A 22,983-nucleotide genomic window follows, 5' to 3' on the forward strand; every position below is an offset into this window, starting at 1 on the left:
CCAAGAACAAGAAGAAATTGAGTGAGAACTGCAATTTTTGTGGGAAAGATGGACATTCAGTTTCTAGGTGTTGGAAATGATTGGAGGATTTAGAGGAAGCCATGAAGGAGGATCACATTTCAACTCCTTAGTCTTCATCTCCACCTATAGGGAAAGGTCATGCTCTTTTTGCATGAGCTATGACTTTAGAACCTTTATGGATTCTTGATTCCAGGGCTTCTCGCCACATAACAAACACTCCTAAGTTACTTACCTCACTTGCTCCTTGTGCCACCACATAGATTACAGTTGGGAACTCTTCACAACCTTTAGTTTTGGGTTTTTGCATGATCGCTTTGGCTGGGGGCTCTCTATAGGATGTACTTTGTGTTCCTGATATTTCAATGAACCTTCTATCTATCTATTAGATTTTCCACTTTGGCTTTGGGAAGACAGTCGAGTTCTCACCACATGATGTGGTTATTCAAGACTTGCATGATCTGGAGATGATCATGGCCACTGGGAGTGTTGACTCTGCATCTCTTCTCTATAGATTTGATGGATTTGAGTCTTCTGATGACACAGGTTCATGTTTAGTTGCACATGCAAATTTAGTAAGCAGACTTTGGCATGAATGTTTTGGGCATGTCAATTACAGATATCTTCAGCATATGAGCACATGGGCACTTGTTCTTGGGCTTCCCCAGATTTCCTGTCCAGATGGTGTTTGTTAGGGATGTGCACTTGGCAAGAAACATAGGGATTCTTTTCCACATGGATAATTCACTTGTAGTTTAGCACCTTTGGAGTTGATTCCTAGTGACCTCATGTCATTTTCTACTCCTTTTTTAGGTGCTAGATATGTGCTTACATTTGTTGATGACTTCTCCAAATGCACATGAGTGTACTTTCTCAAGTACAAGTTTGAAGCCTTCGACTCATTTCAAGTGTTTAAGGCATTTGTAGAGAAGCAGTCTGAGCTTTCTATTTAGTGGATATGCATGAATAATGGGGTGGAGTACATGAACTAGGCTTTCAGAGACTTCTATTTTGAGCATGGTCTTTAGCATCAGCTTTCAGTGCCCTACACTCCTTAGCAGAATGGTGTGGCTAAGAGGAAGAATAGAACCCTTCGGGAGATGACAAATTGCATGATTTAGTCTAGGTCCATGGATTCATGTTTTTGGATAGAGGCAGTCAATTGTGCCAACTACATTCAAAATTGGATGCCTCACAAGGCACTTCAACATATGACTCCTAAGGAGGCTTGGTCCCATGTCAAGCTTGATGTGTCATCATTCAAATTTTTTGGGAGTATGACATATGCATTTGTACCTAATGCTCAGAGGAAAGCATTGGAATTGAAGAGCCGACTATTGATTTCTATTGGCTACTGCGAGGATGTAAAGGCTTACAAGTTATTTGATCCTTATTCCAAAGAGGTCCTATTTCAACGAGATGTCCAATTTGATGAGAGCCCTCCTGCAGTACATTCCTCACCTCCAATGACTCCTTCCGCTCGCACTACTCCCTCTTCATCTCCACTTTGTTTCATGGATGATGAGGATGATGATCATGGTGATCCTAATATATGTCCACCATAGGATCCTCCCCAAATGCCTAAATGGGCTCGAGCTACTGTTGAGGCTGTAGGATCTCTAGCTGGTGACCCATCCACATCCTGTCACACCCATTCTCACACTGCGGGTTTTAGTCTACTCATTCATGTTGTTATTACTAATCCTAAGACATTTGCGGAGGCAACAGGACATTCAGAATGGGATAGTGAAATGGAGGAGGATTATTCTTCTTTGATGAAGAACCACACATGGGATCTTTTTTCTCTTCCCAAGGGGAGAAAATAGTGTGTTGTAAGTGGATTTACTGCACCAAATATGTTGTTGATGGCTCCATTGATAAGCATAAGGCTCATCTTGTTGCAAAGGGTTTTTCGCAAGTCAAGGGTGTTGATTACTCCGAGACATTTGCCCCTTTCACCAAGATGAATTATATTTGCCTTGTCTTATCCCTTGTAGCTTTATAGGGATGGCCAGTTTATCAAATGGATGTGAAAAGTTCCTTCCTGCATGGTGATATCACTGAGGAGATTTATATGGAGCAGCCTCCAAGTTTTTTCTAGGATCCCACCTTGGTTTGCAGGCTTTGATGTTCATTGTATGGTCTCAAGAAAGTCCCTAGGGCTTGGTATGAGAAGATGGACTCATTTCTATTGTCTACAGGCTTCACTCACTGCCATTTCAATCCCATAGTGTAAATTCAGTGTCTTGGTGATGAGATTCTGATTCTTGTTTTGTATGTTGATGATCTTATCCTTACAAGTAGTTCATCATCCATGCTCTAGGATGTTAAGCATGTACTAATGGACCAGTTCAAGATGACTAATCTTGGTTTGCTGCACTACTTTCTTGGTCTTCAGATTCATCGGTCTCTTACTAGCAATTTTGTGTATCAGCAAAAGTATGCTCTTGACATGTTTCATCGCTTTCACATGCTTAATTGTAAGGGTACTCCTACACCATTTCAGTCGGGTGTTACTTTGTCTACCTCCTACTCCTCATCTACAGTGGATGCTACTTTGTATTGACTGTTGGTTGGCAACCTATTGTACGTGACACACATGCGCCTTGATCTTTCTTTTGTGGTTGGCCTAGTCTCTCAATTTTATTAGGACCCTCATGAGAGTCATTGGCAAGTTGCTAGGCATATTCTGCACTATATTTAGGGCACACTCATGTATGTCATTCACTATACTATGGAGACTCCACACATTGTTGGCTACACTGACTCAGATTGGGCCAGTGATGTTGATGATCGAAAGTCTACTTCTGGCTTTGTGTTTTTCCTTGGCTTCGATCCAATCACATGGTCATTCAAGAAGTAGCATGCTCAAGCACTTTCATCTACAGAGGCTGAGTGCAGGGCAGTAGTTCTTGCTAGTCAGGAGGCTTTATGGCTTCATCAGTTGATGATAGAGTTTAGCTTTCCTCCTGATCATCCCACTATTTTCTGGTGCAATAATTAGAGTGCCATCCACATTTCTTGCAACCTAATGGAACATCAGCGTACCAAGCACATTGAGTTGCCTATGCATTTCATCTGTCAGTTGATCCAGGATGGTGTTATTGCATTGGAGTACATTCCTACTGCTGGTTAGGTTGTAGACATCTTCAATAAGGCTTTTGCATTGCCCCACTTTCTTCAGCTATGGTCAATGCTTGGGGTGATGGAAGTTGTCCTTGGGGGACTGGTTGAGGCCTTCCTTCCTTCACTTCATGTTTTTCAACATGTTGTTTTACCTCTTTTTGGGGGAGAGTTTATCCCATTTGGTTTTCTCTCTTTACCCATTTTACAGAGGTTGCATTTAGTTGCATTGTACTTGGGTACCTAAAATGGCCAGGCATTCCCTTAAGTTGCACTTAAGGGGGGGTGTTAGAGTAAATAATTAATTAATTTTTAATTATTTATTTTATTTAATTAAGCTTACTTAGGTTAATGCATGTAGTTGAGGTTAGATTTTGACAACATGGGAGTTTGTTCCCTTTAGCATACTTATCTTTTCCACCTCTTGTGGATGTGTGCTTAGTTGTCAACCTTATCTCCTACCTCATTCCAGCTTGTTCTATAAGCTTCCATGAGGCCTTTTTATTTGGTCTCTCATTCATTGTAAATTCATTCCATTCACATAGAAATTCTAATTTCCTATTGTGAAATATTCTCTTGTGCGATATTTGCTTCAAGCTCTTTGCTCCCTAGGTTTCTCTTCAACAAGCTATTTACATTGTAGGTGATCTTGGCACATTTCTGGAGTCGGATTCTCAACTCCTACACCTTCCACTGAGTGGTATAAGGATAGTTTTGCATCCTAGGCTACTTATTAAAATTATTGTTGAAAGGAACCTTCTTAGTAGTATTTGGCTTATTTTCATGGCAAGTTGGTGGATTCAGTTTCTTAGGCAGACTTAAAACTTGCCCCATTGTATCCTCTCTAGGCTTCTTTCTTGTAATAGGCTTTTCACCCTCTTTCTTATTTCTAGGATTGAACAACTTGGGATCATCCCTTTTCCCAAGCTTACCAGTAGCTCTTCTATTATTTTAAATGTTTACAACCATTGTGTAAGCATCCCTCAATTTTTTAGGATCCTTTTTCTTGAGATCACAGGCCATCTTACTATCAAAAGCGTTGGAATAAGTAGTAAGACAAACATGCTCTTTCAACCTCATCACTTAGAATAACTTGTACATTCCCTCTTGAAATATGACATTGAAATCAAAAGCTGACTCATTAGGATTCTTCTTAATATTGTTGAAGTCATTTAACATGAAACCAACATTGGTCTTATCATTATACTACTCTTTGAACAATTTTTCAAGATCATTCCATAACTAATGCTATCATCCGAAAATCTTCTGAACCAATCTCTGGCATCCTCAATCGGTGAATGAACAAAGAGTTTCATCACTATATCTTCATGTTCCACCTCATAATGATTGAGCGTGTTAATGAGATTCCTGAGGTTCTCTTCACTAGTAATAGCATTATTTCTAGTGAACTTTGTGACCTTATCTCTAAGGTCATTTGAGATGGGATGGGGAAAACCAGGGATACCTAAGAAAGAAATTTTTTTGTGTTTCTCCATATAGATTGGTCTCCTTTGGGAAACTAAAGAACATGATGTACTTCCCCCAAAAACTTGACTTTGGTTAGGGACTTGGGGCTATTGGGATTGTTGAAAAGTAGGGATTTGACTAATAGTAGCAAAAGTTAAAACATGGGTTGATTTAGAAAAGCTTTGGCCTACTATCAGAGGTGTAATACTATAGATAACATGGGCAATTTGTGAGGGTTGTCTTGACTAAGAAGATAGGGTAGAGTTGGATTTAATGAATTGGATCTTTCTCCTAGTCTCATCTTCTTGAGCTTCATTCTCTACTTTCTCAAGTTCATTTGCTAGATCTTCCCTCTCCTTTTTGGCCTTTTCCATTTCTAGATCAAGCTTTGACATGACAAGGCCATTGGGCTTACTAGGAACCTGGGGCTTAGTGATCTATACTCCCACAATCTTTTGTTTTCCTCTATCAGAGTCTCTTAGAGTCAAATCCACAACTCTCGGTTCAAGAAGTTTATAAGGTTGCACTTGTGCAATAACAGGCCCCTCCTTCTCTTTAAGAAGGTGCTCCTACTCTTGGGCCTTAGATTTTAAGCCTTCCATATCTCCAAATATATCAAAGTGTAGTTTGGAGGATCACTCCTCTAATCTCTTATTTTTTCTTGTAGGGAAGTCATTCTCCTAAGTTATCTCTTTCAATAATGGTATTCAAGGTAATTTGTTCTTTTTCCATTTCCAAATGAATCTGTTCGGCTTCCTCTTCTACAACTCTCTTCTGAAGAAGGATAAGTTTTGGATACAACTCTTCATTGTCTATAGTAGTCACCTCAAAATCCACTAAATCATCTAGATCTATAAGGTTAGCTACATATGGTCCTTATCTAGGATTGAAACTTGAACCAACATTCTCCCTAAAACCCCAACTATGGTTTATTTCATTTACTAGTTTTGGTCTATAAGGGATACCCCCCTTAAGAGACATATTTTTATCATGAAAAATCATTTTCTCCCTAAATGGATTAGTGAATGCCTCTCCCAATAGTGTAGCCCCATTTTATTTGGTACTTTTAGAGGATGACTCTTTGTCTATCATAGGGTGATATAGTGATTGGGCTGACATATTACCTTTGGGAATAAATGTAGGATTAGATTCAACTTTCTTCTAATTTTTATTCTTTCTACCCCCAGGAGGTAATACTATAAACAATAGAATATTAGGGTAGTCCTTTGTAAAGGCACATGTATTTTTCTTCTTCTCAGCCACTCGTTTAGGATTTTCCTAAAATTTATAGTACTAGCTACAAAACCTTAGACTTGAGTCATCACCCTATGAAGGGAAAGTATTGAAATGAAGCTTGAGAATGAAAAATAACACTAGAGAAAAAAAAATAGCTCTGATACAAGGTCAATAAAAAAGCCTTAACTCTACACTAGGTAATACACTAGAAAACTATAGCACAAATATATCAATATTGCTTACAAGGTATTCCCCATCAAAGTTTCTATTTTTTTGTAGTTCTTTCTAGGTAAGGAACATATTAGGTGGGTTTAAACCTAATATCAGCAGGCATAAGATAGGGAAAAGCCTAAGGATGAGCTAAATCCTATATTCAGTAGGGCTAAATCTTAGTTCTGGGCCAACATTAATAGAGTCATCGGGACTCACTTCACTTTAGGCGCTATAGGGCCAAGGCAGGAAAACCTTAGGGATTGATCTTATTAACTTGATATTCTTCTCTTCAAGACTATCCCCTATAGCAGAAATGGTCAATGCTCTTCTATGATTTTCTAATAAATTTCCTAATCACAGTAGCTAACTATAAGCACATAGAAGGTAAAATAAAATAAGTAATGACAAAAAATTTTAATTCTTCAATACATAAAATGGTAAATTGATTTGTTTGTTTGTGATGTATTTTTTTCAATTAAGTGAATCATCAATTTTTTCTTGAACTTCAATTGACTAGTGTCTTATCCATTTATATATAGAGTCAAAACCAAAAAACTTGGACCTATTTAATCAATTTGTAATTAAATTTGTCAATAGTGACCTCTGAATTTCATTCTTATCAAATCCTTCTTAAAAACCCTAAACCCTATTAGTTACAGAGAGTGATTATCTAATTCTTTGAATCAGCAACAATTAGTAAGAGATATAAAAATTATGGAATTGCGTCAAACTAAATGAAACTTGTTCATTTCAATCTCAAGATTATAGATATATAAGAAAGGAGGCAAAACTCAAAGACATAGATAGATAGAGAATTTCCTTCTTGTATTGATTTTCTTTGAAAATGGTTATAATACTAGTAGAGAATAAAAAATAACTCAAAACTTGACAACTGATATTTGGTTTTCAGTGTATATATTCAGGTATACAAAAATTGATTACATTCATATAGCTACAAAATAATGGACTGACTATAAAAAGACATGAGAAAGTAGGAAAATTCTATAGATAGCCAACCTCTACTCCACATCTTAGGAATCCTTAAATAGGACTACAACAAGGTACAGATGGGAGGATGACACATGCCAAAATATGGATGGATACTAAAATGACAATATATAAACAAAAAGATATGCAAGACATTCCTCAATGCTTGATCCAAAAGGAGGAGGTAGCTTAAAAAGTTAGTATGTAAAAATTTATGTCATGCTTTTTTGACTTTACTCCCCTTCATCCTTTACTATCTTTAGCAAAACATTTCAACTACCTCCCATCGGTAGGGCTTTAATTTCTCCTACTACTTCCCAAATGTAGATCTCCCTTTTAGCAAGCCACTCTATAGTTCTAACCTCTTCTAGGTCCTTCGTGGCTTTAGTCCACCTGGCATCTATAATTTCTTTAGACTCAATAGAAAACTTGTTTAAGTCTATCTCTACTTTAAATAGGGAGTCAATCAATTTATTATAAGGGGTATCAGAGTTCTCTTCAAAAATTTCCATAGTGGCCACTTCAGTCAAAATGACACCAAAGGAATTAGACCATTCCCACCAATCTCTCACTATACTAGTAGCAATAAAAAATGGTGGTATACAGAGTTGTATTCCTTGAGATAAAACTTTTAGTTTACCTTGTATAAATTGCAATTCACCAATGAAGAAGCTAGTTAATTATTTGACTACCATTAAGTCCTCCTTCACTATGATTATCTTATCAGGAAAATATGGCCTTTTAGCTATCAATACAATAAGCCTCTCTAAAAACTATGTATATGCCCCCTACAAATTGAATGTGGGTGATAGCCATGAAAGTGCCTCATTGCAAAATTTCTTAGCACATTGTAAAGCAATATAAAAAATGTGAGCCTATCATGATATATTCTTTAGAGTCTCAACCCTATGGCTCATCAAACTTTTAAGGACAATAGTCCTTACCTCATCTCCTTGCTGAGTAGGTGGTGCATCAGTACTCATTCTTCTTGGTTTTACTGTATCCTCTACTTCCAAACCATTTTTTTGTGTTGGGGCCTCAGTTGTGTCCATAGCTGGTTGCTCATGATCTTTTTGCTCTTGTCTGTATTCTATAGCAACCTCTTACTCTATATATACAAATTTCTCTCTAAGAGATGCAACCTCAGCCTCTAGTGCTTAGAGCTTAGCTTCAAGCTCTGCAATTTTCTCCTCATACTCATGGATTTTTCTAAGCTCATCCTTATAGAGCTTCCTTACATTAGTGTTATCATGTATGGACTTGGAAAGTTTGGTCTCAATCTCCTCTAACTTAGCCTCATTCATGAATGAGACATACTTCATTGCCTTTGAGATTTCTATACCAGAGGTTCCCTATAGAATCCACACAATCATGTTACCCTATTCTATGCTCTGCACATCCATTAACTTTGGTTTATTTGATGATGGATCCATGCTCCAAACTACCAAAGATTCACTATCTATGTTGAATCTAGTTCTTCTCTGTAGTCCATCAGCACCAAATGCTTGATATGAGATGGCATTTTCCTGTCTCCTTACTTAATCAAGCATAAATGCTTGCTCCAAATCCCATCTAGTTACTTACAACATACCACTCCTCTGCACAAGGTCTCTTGCCTCCTCTAGAGTCATGATTTCAGTCTTAGGATCATAGGACTATAGCTTTTCAACTAGTTCTAACTTCTACTCTTTTGATTCTCCTAGTTTCATCTTCAACATCAACTCACTCTTTTTTACCTTAGACAGAAAACTCTTGAACTCATCCAATTTGATGAATTTATCATCCTCTATGAATTTTTGGGCTTGAATAATCCTATCATCTAGCCTTTCCACTACTAGTTCCAAGTCTATGATTGTGCTCTTGACTACATTGATTCTATCTTGAAGATAGCTTTTCCTTAAGTCAAAAAAATGTTGACCATTGCCTAGTAAAATCTATAGGGTCCTTTGTTTCACCTCTATAGGGATATGGATGACTTTTTTGTCTCTTATTGTCTTTTATGACCCATGATGCCATAGGAGCATCATCTTCCACTATTTCTAGAGTCACATTAGGTTTAGGGCTATCTAGGCATATCGTCTCTTCTTCTCCAATAGGTCCCTCTAGCATATTGGCTATGATTGCATCATGGTCAGTAACCATCTTCCTAATCCTTTAAGGATAGGGGATATCCAAATCAAATCGCTTGAAATTAGGATCATTTTTATTCACCTCCCTCTCCACCCTCAAAACATCATCCAACTTTGCCAATTTATCAACTACCTCACTCTCCACAACTATATTTGGAATAACATCCTCATTTGGTAGCTCCTTGGTTCCAGGTAACACATAGTTCCTTATTTCCTTAAGGGTGATCTTCATCCAATTATCATGATCATACATCATGTAGGGACAAATCGATAGGTTGTAGTGGATGAGGAAAGAATGGATTTGATCAAGGACCTCTTTTCCTATTGAAAAGTCCTCCACCTTGAAACATCTACAAAGAAAGTGTCTTTATGCACTTTAGGCCCTAGATACTCCTTATTGACCATAAACAACTTCCATATGAATTCCATTATCCCCAACCTAGGGGGAATAAACTTTGGTAATATGTGGGTGGCTGGGGTCAACCATAGACTCTCATTAAGGAAAAATTTGTAAATAAGAAAATGTCCCCCCAATTATGGTCTAATCTTTTACCCTTAGAAAGAAGGGTTGGTCTCAACAGACTTTTTAAAATCTCATGTGCCCTAAAATGACTTGAATCTAACAGTCTCATTATTATAGTACTAAAATTATTAAATAATGAAACAAAATTAGAAAAATGATAATTACTATCCCATACCCATGTTCATATTTGAATTGGCATCTCTCCAATTGCATCAATGGTATGGTCAATGAAATTAGGGCTTATGTACCCCACATTCTTGTACAAGATCAGGTGCATCAACAATGAATAGTGATGGAGCTTGAAATCTTTCAACTCTCCACTCTGAGCTAGGGAAATATTTTCCTTCATCACCTCCAAAATGTATTCAACATAATCATCCCCTCCCCATGTTAGGAGTCTTGCACATCTCTAGCAATAATAAATTCAACACCATACACCATATCAATTCCATCTTTTCCAACCACCTTGTGGACACCATATACTATTTTCACAAGATAATTTTTAAACTTGTCCAAAGGCATCATTTTTTGTATCTTCTTATGGTAATCACCCACACTCTTTAAATCCATAGGGATATGCTATAGCATAGACTTCCCCATGTAGGCATTTATATATCTCTCAAACTTCTTCTGTAAATCTACCAAATCTATAGGTTGGCCCATGGCTCCATCCAATCCAAAAGCTTCAATGAATGAAGCATGGTCAAGAGTACAAAGGACAGTTCCATCTCTCCTATGGAAAGATCTGGTGGTTGGGTTGTATGATCAAATTAGGGCCTTCACCAATTCTACGTCCACAAAGACCTCTAGAAAGATCAACTTTTCTAGGTTCTTCTTCCATGGGTTACACACTGGGATCTTCTTCTCCCTATTATGATAAAAATATTTGAAAAGCTCAAAACTTGTGACTCTAGGGCATGTAGCATCTTTGCACATAAAATATGGGTCAATGAAAGCATGGTCATCTATAGCATTAGCATTTGAGGAACCAGGGAGAAGCTTAATCCATTTTTTGACAAACCTATTAGGTTTTCTTTGCCACATTTTCCCTCTCTTAGAGGTCAAAGTTTTTGCCTCTTCCATCTTTGACGCTTGAATTTCTTCTACGTATTTATCAAACATCTTGAAAGTATGCTGGAAAAAACTATATGAACTTCTCTCTTAGGCACTGAAAATAATTATTTGTATGCACTAAAACTTTGCAACTGCTCAAAATCCCTTTCTCTATAAATAGTAAATAGTAACTAATTGATAAGATGTCTTTATAGCTTGATATATATTATCAACATTCATCTTTGCTTTGATTTTCAGCATGGTTGATCCATAAAATCATCTTATTCTATCACCTAAGGGGAGTGTCATCATTATTATCTAACATTTCACTTTTTGTTCATTGCTTAAACCTCATTGGTCGAGAACCCTTTGTCATTTCCAACTTAGAAAATGGAAAAAAATAATGTCAACTTAGGGTTTATTCTCCTATGATCAACCATAGAGTCAAAACCCTCATAATATCTTAGGCGAGAAAGAGATGTTCTTCAATATTATGATCTCTTGAAGTAAAAACTCTCATCACAATGTTGCAGGTCTTGGAAAAAGTCTCTATGATCTCATGATATACTAGCTACCATGGCATCAAAGCTTTCCTTTAAAATCTTTACGATCTTACAACATGTGGTTTATATTGAATAGTGAAAAATATCATGTTTCCCTCTAGAGCCCTATGATACTATGAGAAACTATTACCTCTCTTTACCATAGTATTATAGACTTTATCTTTTACTTTTACGATATTTAGTTCCAATCCTCTTCATAGTGTCGTAACACTTTATCCATTGTCTTGAGATCTTACAATACATTGTTGATCATAAGATCAGAGATTACAATATGCTGCATTAAAATATAAATTATATAAAATAATTTTTTGCCCCACCAGTCCAACTAAGCATCCACCTGGTGTACATTTCATAGTTGACCAATCAAGATCCGACACGCATCACTTGTCTAACACTATACTGCCACTTTGCCTTGTCATTTGGTACCTTATGATCATAGGTAGCCCATAGCATTCTCAATATCACTTTTCGATATTATGGCCAGGGCTTCATCATAACATCTTACAACTTTTTAAAGACCTTCCCAATGTCTTGATCACCTTCTTTGTTGTAACATCACACACTGGACTTGGAACCTCTTCAACATTACATATGACCATACGATATAAATGAAATTGTAATATCATGCACTTTAAATTTCTTATCTATGATATTATGACACACTGCATATCTTATGATTGGGGAACTAAAATCATTATGCTACGATCCTCTCCTAACCCTTATCATGTCACAACATTGTAAGAGATGATGTGAAAGACAAATAAACTCCTGCTTAGATATAAAACCTACGGTAAGTGCTAAACTTTAACTTTTTTGAATTTTCTTGTAAGATAGGATGAGAAGAAAACCCTTAGAGCATCATTTTTCACACCAAGGCAAGGAAACATAACTGGATTAGGGGAAAAAAGCCATGTTAGGACTATCCTCTAAAAATGAAAATTTATGACACATAAACCCTAACATCAAAATACTCTTTTTAAAATCATTTTTATCATTAAATTTTGCAAATTTAACTTCAGTGAAAATAGGGGCTATTATTAGTAGTAGTAAATTATTCAAATATCATTTGGATCAAACAATTTTTGAAAGGTATGAAGGAAGAGATTACTGATTGAGTGGTTATCTATTGTGTTAGCACATGTTCTATTAACATATAAAAGATCCTTGTTATGCACACAAAAATAAAGTACATTGCTATCAAGTATGACTACTTGAGAGAGAAAGTTCAAGACAAAGAAATGAAATTGGAATATGTGAACACAAAAGAGAAAATTGCTGACATATTCACTAAAGATTTACTTGAGGATGCTCATGAACATCTTGGAGGTAAACTAGGGGTGATTCTCCTAGAAAAAAACTACTCAAAGCTACAGAGAAGCATTTCATCAAATGTGTTGATAAGACTATCTTAGCATTGATGCAAATAGTTCTACTCTAGTAGTTGCCTAAGGTAGTACTGAAGGACAATATAACAAATTAGTTATATGAAGAATTGAAAATTGGCATGCAATTATCTACATAATCAAGATGTATGAGAAAGAGATAGTGTCTTTGGCATTGTTGTCAAAAAGGGAGAGATTGCATATTTCATAAAATATTAAAGAGGGATAGATTATCTAAGAAGCAAAGAGAGTATGAATCCTAGAGGGAGAAAGTGGATGCTATTAGAGACGTGCTAAGTAAGAGGTAGTGATTACTTAGAGGGAGTTCATAAATTCTTAAGAGGTGTTACCAGATCATAGATGTGCATCAAAATGAAACTAAGGATATTAATGAATGATATGATACCTTGAGAGTGTTGCTCAAAGACTATCTAATTTTTTGGATTTTATGGTAGCCTGAAGTCTTTCTGCAAATATTTTTTTAGGTGTTTCCATGAATGGAAAAGAGGGAGATTGTTTGAAAATACAATTGGAGCACTTTTTATGTTGTCATTGATGTCAAATCTATTGGTGAGACAATTTTATGTTTGATCTAAATGTCATATCTATTTGATTGATGAAGAGGATTTGAGAAGTTTATCATTACAAAAGCATCTAGAGGAAAGGTTTACTTATGAAGAGGAAACTACAAATGGACATTTGATTAGTTAGACTTTGACAAGACAAAGTGATTTTTTAAATCATGTTGTAAGTGGAGAAGAAAATAATGTTCAAGTGTTGGAAGAATGAGCAAAGATAGATCAAATATGTAGTCTTAAAAAAGTAACCGAGAAAAAGAGTAAGAAATATTGATGAACATGCCAAGTGATGCTAATGTCAACCAAGCCACAATAAGTGCCAAGACAACTTAGTTTTGATTGAGCATCAATAACCATCGAGTGACAATGTTGATACTAAGCAAGAAATTTTATAGCAGTTGAGTAACTCAGTGACGAGTGTGTGTCAAAACTTAGTGTTAGCCGAGGAACAAAATTTTAACTATTTACGAGGAATCACAATTTCTAACTGACTAAGTTGATTTCTTGGGATAAGGAAAACATGTTGAAGATAAGGTTCGATGAGTTGGATCATTTAATTTTAGGAGAGGATTAGGTAAATGACTTAAGAGATGAATTCAAGGAGAAGTTTCTAGAAAATAAGAGATAAACATAATGGCAATTAGATACATAATATATGATGGATCAAATCATGAACCCTAAGATTCACAATGTTGATTAAGTGGAAAAATATCATAACTTTCTATTTAAAGAGTTAAAAAAGAGAACTTTCATATGGGTAGAGAGGTTGTGCACATGTGAAGGAGTTCCAAAGAGCTAGAGCTATTACTGATGTTGTTGACTAGAGAATGTAATCAAAAGGCTTAATTGAGTTAAGAAGAAGTGAAGGGTGATTTCTTGAAGGGTTCCAAGTGAATTTGAGATTGAAATGGGAATGAAGGCCAGGTAGTGAATTGGTACATAGAAGATGAGCATAGATTTGTACATGCAAAGTGAGTTGTACTTAATAGATCAAACATGTTACTTTTTAACCATTGTAAATAGTATTTGAAATCCTTTAATCAAGGTTGACCTAATTTTCATAAGGACTTAATAGTCTATGTAAATCCTTTAAAAAGGTGACATTATAATGGAATGTTATTTAAAGTCCTCTAACAAGGACACTCCTAACATGATGATTAAATCATTTAACAAGGTCATATTTAATAGTGTGTATTGTAAACTTTAACAAGGTTGACCCCTAATAGGGCTCACTTTAGAAGAATGAAAATTGGTGAGATGTTGCTAGTGCTTTTTCCCAAATTCGGTTTCTACATTAAATCCTAGTATCAAATTTGTGTGGATGTTATTATGTTGCTTTACTGATTAAAGTTTACATTCAATAAAGTCTATTATTTTAGGACAATAGGCAACTAGCTAATGTTGCAAATAGTTTATAGTAAAGACCGAGCAATGGAATGATAAGATTTGAAGTTGTTTAAGTGTTTATTTGTTCAATTGGTACATCTAGACCTTGGATAATTGATTCACCCCCTGTCTCAATTATTCTAAATATTCTAACAACTTGGTGACCATAAAGTTGCTCAGCTCCTATAGAGCTTGACATATACAAGATTATTTAGAAGTCTAAAAAATACATAACTCAGCCTATATAGAGTGACTCAGTCATAGTGATGACCGACCAAATTTTCCTTGTATATGACTAAGTGTTTGAAACTAATAGAAATCAAAACTAAAGATATCAACAAATGGAACCTACAAGGTAATGCATTAATATATAAGTTCCTTATGAAAGGATGTGACCTTGTTAGGAGTCAAGTATAATTTCCCTTGTTAGAGGAAAGATCCCTATTACCAGACCTTTGAACCCTTTTTAGAAGGTTACACCCTTAATAAAAGGATGATATCAAACAAATAGAAACACTTGCTAAATTATCTTGCAAGTGTGAATGATAAAACTTTCAAGATAACATATCTAATAGCATGAACTAATTGATCAACAAATTACTTTCTAAATAGTTCCTTTGAAGTCCACTTTCATCAACCAACATCATATCTTCTCTTTTATGATTATCTAGCATAAAATATTTCATCATATGTATTAATACATACCACTTGCATACCCAACTAAGAAAAATAACTTTCCTTTATACCCTTTACAAATGCTTGGTTAGGTTAACCTAATAGAGCCTCTGCAATAAAAAATGAATTCAATATGTCCAGGGGAAGACATACACACCTTCACAAGCATGATCAAAATTATCATAGTGAGGTTACCACATATTACAATAAGGATATCACATTATAGAATAATGAATTACATGTTTCCTCAACATAGTTAGCTGCTAGTAAAATGTACCACACAGTAAACATTAGAGACCTTTACATAATAATCCAAATGCTTCCTAACCATGAACAAGCTGTTATTTATATACCATCTTAAATTGAAAGAACTCTAATTTAATGAATTTTTAAAACCTATTTAATGTGAGTTCATCATGTTCTCCTCCTCTTTCATTTCTTTCTCCCATTTTCATCCTTTCTCCTAGGTGGAGTTGGGATAAAACCTAATAGATCCTCTTTAAAGCTCCTATTTTCATGGTGATAAGCTCCAGGTGGGATAAATTTTCCCCTAGGTCTTTCATTTCCATCCACCTTTCCACTTGGAATCCAATCCTTAGACTGAATTAGGGTTTCCTTGGATTTTGTGTATGACTTCCAGATTCTCAGATATGTTTTGGCATCCCCATATTGTCCCTAGGGTTTGTGCACCTGGAAATTAGGAGTACATTGCACCCTTGATGCATCAAGGGTGCACTATACCCCTAATGGGCCAATAAGGGGTGCAATTTTCCCCTAATTGGGCCCTATTTTTACACTCTTTCTTTGAGTCTAGTCTTTTAGACAATTGGATAGAATATCCTATGTCAGTCAACCCATAGGAGTTAGTTGATTTTGATCTCTATTGAAACACTTCTATTTGTGTCATTTCTCATCCATGATCATATCATGACATCTCATCATCAACTGTTCAAGAAATTGCATTAAAGTATTAAAGTTCTCAAGTTGTCTTCAAGCATCGAAGGCATTCAAGGTTTCCTCCATTGGAGATCAAGGATTCATGCATTTAGACCATTAAAGGATTGTATGCTAGATCTTCCATTGCATTTTCAACATTCAAGGTCCTTTTTCACATCTTCTTTCATGATCAATCAAAGCAAAGTTCAAGCACCCACATTCAAGAAGGTTTTGGTTTCACTTTGATCTCCTTCTAAGGTTTTCAAGGTTGATTCAAATCCATTGCATCTACATACATGATTACATTCCAAATGCAAGAGAATATTCATAGATTTATATTGCTTCATGTTAGATCTATCACTACTAATTTCTAGCATTCAATTTCAATCATTTCAATTCAAAGTTAATTCCTAAACTATAGTTTGATTGAGGCACCTCCCCCCCCGCCCCCAAACAAAAAACAAACAAACCCCTTTTTTTTAAGGTTTCAAATCTTAGATAGAAGAACATGTTGTATATCTGGATACCCTTTTTGGATTTCTTCATAACTTCAAAATTAGGATAAAAATCAAACACATTCAATCAAGGTCATACTACACCCTTAATGCAAAAATTCATCCTCAACAAATCATTAGAAGATATTTGCATTTTTCCTATCATAGATTTCTGCCAAGATCTTGGATTTCAACCGCTTTCTATACCATTTGACAGCATATTTTCAAGTTTTTTTTTTTGTTTCTACAAGGTACTATATTTTCCTCTCCATTTCCACATGTTCCATCTCAAGAATTTCTTCATCTACCTATTCTTTCCAAAAATACTCTTAAGGTGGGGGTGAGAGGGAAGTACACTCATGTTATCCATTCTTCTTTTGTCATTAGCTATTAGGTATCAACCCAATCTACTACAAAAGGGGTGGATCTCGATATTCCCCTTTCTTATTTGTGTGTGTGGGATTTTCTTCCATTTTCCTACACTATATTTATTGGTGAACCCGACTTGTGTATTTCTTTAGCATAAGATTATATGCATTGGAGTTACATTACTCTTACTTCATTAAGCTCCTTTGGCCTATGGTTATCTTTCTAAACATTTCCTTTCTTGCATCTCTTTATAGTAGTTATGATGTTTATGAGAGTTTTATGCACTTTATAATGTTCATGGTCCTTCATGCTTTCCTCATTTATGCTATTATGAGAATGATGAATAGTTTCTCTTTATGCCATTGTCTTAATACCTCTATGGATTATGTGAGAACCATAGTTGAGGATACTCCTCCTCTTAATCATCCTTCACCTCCTTCATCTCCTAGGACTCCTACATATGTCCAAGCTCAATATTTAGTTCATGATGAAGATATTTATACTTTCCTTGAGGAGCCTATTTCTTGCCTTGTTACTTGTAATTCAAGGAATAATAACGCCCCTTTTATTCCTCCTCCTTTTTTATTTTTCTTACACTACCTTTGCACATGATTCTAATTAAAAATATCCTCTTGTTGAAGATCTAATGAATAACTACCCCAAAGGTTATCACATGGTCTTTCAACAAGATTATAATGGCTTAGGACTTGGTATTAATTAACAAGGTCTTAAGAATCCTATTCATGTTTCAACTAAGATGAATAAGTATGGTCTTTGATATTCTTCTTTTGACATAGTGCAAGAATACTCTAGACATTCTCCTCTTTATCTTCTAATACCAATTCCTGACCTTGACTATCTTGATACCTATTGAGACTTGGCTTTAAAGGTGTAAATTCAACTAGTTATCGCTAAACCAAATAAAAATCCTATACCTCATGAACATTTCCTTTTTGTCTACTCATGTTCTTTCCATTACAATGATGATAATAACATTGTCTATTTTTTTCATTTTCATTTATGTTAAGGAAAAGGATTGAATGAGTATTATTCATTATATGTGTGAGGTATTACAATTATTGCATGATGTGACTTAGTCTATGTTCTCACCTATTGGAGTAGATTCCTTGATATTTTATATAATGAGTCTCCAAAATATCCCGATAAACTTCTTTCCCATGTCCTTCAGTTGAGAGAAAGGCTCCTTTATCTTCTTGAGATCCTTTCTTCTTTCTCTCTTATGCTAGGTTAAGATTTTGTTATCTCTTCTACTATTTCGACAAGACCTTATCTCTATGAGATTTTTCTCTAGAAGTATAATGGTCTTCTCTTTTTGTTGATATGTCTTCTTTTCTATAGAAAATTTCATATCCATGCAATCTTCTATAAATATAATATGGTATTATATTACATTTGATATATGTTAGATGATTTTGATTTTATGCATGGTCATTGGATTTTTTCTTGTGATCCATCTTGACAACTTCAAGTCTCTATTATATAATTTACCATAGGTCTTCCTTTCTCATCTCACACTTGGGGGGCAAGAGTATTTTCACATTCTTTTTCTTTTTCTATAGATGCACTTTCTTCAAGCTTATGTGAAATTTGATCATTATGTGACATTGTTCTTCTCTTAATGAAGGTTTATGTCTTTACTAAGGATTCTCTCTTTGAAAGAGGTGTATGTCCTGGGTCATCACCTGTTCTTTATCAAGCAAATATTTGTCCATTGTATATATATATATATATATATATATATATATATATGGGAGGTTGAATAGGTGTATTATTTTTCATCTTCCTTTTCTTCTTGGAGATGTTATCTTAATCAAGTACCCCTCTTAGGTGGACGTCTTGTCCTTAAGATTTCTCTATTTTTGAGGATCCTCTTACCATAAGCGATATATCTTTTTCATGAATGTCTTTGGTCTTAGATTGAACAGTCATGACTCTTTGCTATGAATATAGTTTAAATTATTTATAAAAGTATATCTCCTTCTTATTTAAGTAGGTATCCTCTTTTCTCTTTCTTCTCATGCATATTTGATATAGAGATGATAAGGAGCAAGCATACATACACTCTCCTTGTAAATAACTAGTTTTTCTTACATATGGTAGAAAATATGAATAATGAACATGGTTAAGAGTACCTTAACCTTAGATGCTAGATATGATTTCTAAGTCATCCTCAAATCTATGTAATCTTACTTCATCTTTCTTTTGCATACACAAGCACATATGCTAGATCTCATAATGGGCAACACATACAAACTTGCTAAACTCATTCATGGGTAATACATCTAGATGCACATACATATATGTCAAATATTATATTTGGGCCACACATAACAATTTTCTGAAGTCCCATGTATAAGTAACACATCCAAACACAACATGTTATGTCTCATACATGGGTAATACATCCTTTTACACAAGACCATACCTGTTAGAAAGTAAAGTCCACCAAGATAACTAAAAGTCCAACATTTAAAACATTTATCAATATTATTAGTTCTTAACCATGTGATCAATATAAATAGAAACCATAAGAAGATACACATACACAATAATCCAAGATATGTGAACTAGGGAAACCATTGATGATGCAGGAGCATCTTGGATTTACTTGGTGACTACTTTGGAGTACACTGGGAGCTCGGCATGGTCTTGGTTGCTTGGCATGGTCTTGGTTACTTGGCATGGTCTTTTGCTGCTCGGCATGGTTTGGAAATTTGGTGCATGTTGCAAGTCATGTAATTAATTTTCTATAACTAGTTATAGGATGAAAATTTTAGGAATTTAAGAGAGCCTAGATTTCTATCTACAGTTCAAAGAACAAGTTCTAATTCATCAAGAGATAAGAGATATCAAAATTTTACCAAGACATCAATTTTGGGAATTTAATTGTTGTAGGAGGTCGACTTTGGCATTTAATTTATGTATTTGTATTTGATTCGTGTTCTGGGCTAACCTATGGCTTAGATTGGTATAAGTAGGAGTTGTGGGAAAGTCTTTAGGTATTATTCATCCATCGTGAAGAAGTGGAGGAGCTTGGAAGAGTGAATTTGGAGAAGAGCTAGTAGCTGCGGCTTGAAAAACAAGGAGATTTCTTGGTGGGCTTGCGAGCACAACTTAAGATCTTCCTTGGAGGTTTTCACCAAAGTGTGGATCTGGACTAGCTAGGGTTTTGGATTAGATCTTGAGGGATCTTGTAGAACTATTACTCACTTTGTATTTTGCCATAATCGGGAAGGCCTTATAGCCCGACACATTGCATGTAATCAGTTATATATATTTATGAATTAAGAATTGTAAGTTGGTATCAGATCTGGAATTATTTCTTCTTGTTATTGTGTTCCCACTACGTGGTTTTTTTTTTCCATTGCATTAGATGGTATCAGAGCAAAGGTTGTTCCTGAGTGTGTGGACAAATCGTCAAAGTTGAGGCAGTTCGCACTAGGACTTGGGATGGAGAAGTAGATACGAGTTGATCTTGATTTGGTGGTGGATTTTCTTTCTAGAGTCCTAGATCTCTTGGTTGTGAGGTGGCAGATTGTGGTTCTGGCTTGCAATTGTAGAGGGCTTACAGATGGGTCGATGGATGAATAATCTTGTTGAGGCATGATCGTAGAGAATTTTTGGATTGCAAATCCATGGTCCTAGACTTGTGATGTGGTTCCTGATTGTTCATGCAAGGTGGCAAGTTGTGATCTAACTTGCAAACAATTCAAGGTTTTCACAAGCAGCATGGGAAGGATTTGTTGTAGAGGGCTTTTTAAGATCTTGGGAGATGGCTCTGAGAGGATTGTACCCTAAGATGACTGCAAAACTCAATGATATAGTGGAGAGGAATTTTTCTAAGATGTTTTCTTGGTTGGATGCTAGACTGGCTGATCAAGCTAAGAAGGTCAAGGTGGCAGAGTTTGGTTTTGTTGATCAGTCTGTGGAATTTCATATAAAACCTGTAGATCAACTAGAAGTTGTTGCTGAAGATATTCCTAACCTTGTTAATGCTGGGATGGACATTGGTTTTCATGATTAGTTGGATGAGCCTGACATGGAAATTGCAGAGCACTTCGTCAATCTGGTTGCTATTGGTGGTGAGTTGTGTGTTGCAGAGCATCTTGTTGTAAGCAATGAGATGGTTGGTGTTAAGAGTTTGGCATGTGTTGATGGAGATCTTCATGTTGCTATTGATGTGGATTTTGTGGCTGATATGGAGTTTATTGCTGCTGGTGTGGATTCACTAGTTGTTGTTGTGGATGAGGATTTGATTGTGAAGCATTATGTTCAGTTTATTCTTGGGAGTGAGCATGCTAATTGGATGGTTGATATTCTAGTGTTTGACAGAATGATGTGGATGTAAATGATGTGCAGATTGGTTTTCTTATCCCTATTGGAGTGGAAGCCTTTGGTGAAGATGAAGTTGGTTGTTGCTCTTTCTTTGGGCATCAAAGTGTGGGACACACTTTTCTATTTACCTGGGGAGTTTGATGATGATGTGCAGATTGGTTTTCTTATCTCTGTTGGAGTGGAAGCCTTTGGTAAAGATGAAGTTGGTTGTTTCTCTTTCTTTGGGCATCAAAGTGTGGGACACGCTTTTCTATTTACCTAGGGAGTCTGATGTAGGAGCATCTTGGATTTACTTGGTGACTACTTTGGAGTACACTAGAAGCTCGGCATGGTCTTGGTTACTCGACATGGTCTTTTGTTGCTCGACATGGTCTAAAATTTGGTGCACGTTTCAAGTTGTGTAACTAATTTTCTATAATTATTTAGAGGATGAAAATTTTAGGAATTGAAGAGAGCCTAGATTTCTATCTACAATTCAAAGCATGAGTTCTAATTCATCCATAGCTAGGAGATATTGCAATTTTATGAAGACATCGATTTTGGAAATTTAATTATTGTAGGAGGCCAACTTTGGCATTTAATTTATGTATTTGTATTTGATTTGTGTTTTGGGCCAACCTTTGTCTTAGATTGGTATAAGTAGGAGTTGTGGGAAAGTCTTTAGGCATTATTCATCCATCGTGGAGAAGTGGAGGAGCTTGGAAGAGTGAATTTGGAGAAGAGCTAGTAGTTGTGGCTTGGAAAACAAGGAGATTGCTTGGTGGGCTTGCGAGCACAAGTTAAGATCTTCCTTGGAGGTTTCTACCAGAGTGTGGATCTAGACTAGCTAGGGTTTGGGATTAGATCTTGAGGGATCTTGCAAAACTATTAGTTGCTTTGTATTTTTCCATAACTGGGAAGGTCTTATAGCCTGACACATTGCATGTAATCAGTTATATATATTTATAAATTAAGAATTGTAAGTTGGTATTAGATCAGGACTTATTTCTTCTTGTTATTGTGTTCCCGTTGTGTGGTTTTTTTTTTTTTTCCCATTGCATCATATGGTATCAAAGTGAAGGTTGTTCTTGAGTGTGTGGATAGATCACCGAAGTTGAGGTAGTTTGCACCAAGGCTTGGGTTGGAGAAGTAGATCTAAGTTGATCTTGATTTGGTGGTGGATTTTCTTTCTGGAGTCCTAGATCTTTTGGTTGTGAGGTGGCAGATTGTGGATCTGGCTTGCAATTGTGGAGGGCTTACAGATTGGTCAATGGATGCAAAGATGGATGAGTAATCTTGTTGAGGCATGATCGTAGAGAATTTTTGGATTGCAAATCCATGGTCCTAGACTTGTGATGTGGTTCCTCATTGTTCATGCAAGGTGGCAGGTTGCGATTTGACTTGCAAACAATTCAAGGTTGTCACAAGGAGCGTGGGAAGGATTTGTTGTAGAGGGTTTTTAAAGATCTTGGGAGATGGCTCTGAGAGGATTGGACCCTAAGATGATTGAAAAACT

The sequence above is a fragment of the Cupressus sempervirens genome, chromosome 6, assembly GCF_028749045.1.
Source record: "Cupressus sempervirens isolate cs-2001-9-10 chromosome 6, ASM2874904v1, whole genome shotgun sequence".
Classification (NCBI taxonomy): Eukaryota; Viridiplantae; Streptophyta; class Pinopsida; order Cupressales; family Cupressaceae; genus Cupressus; species Cupressus sempervirens.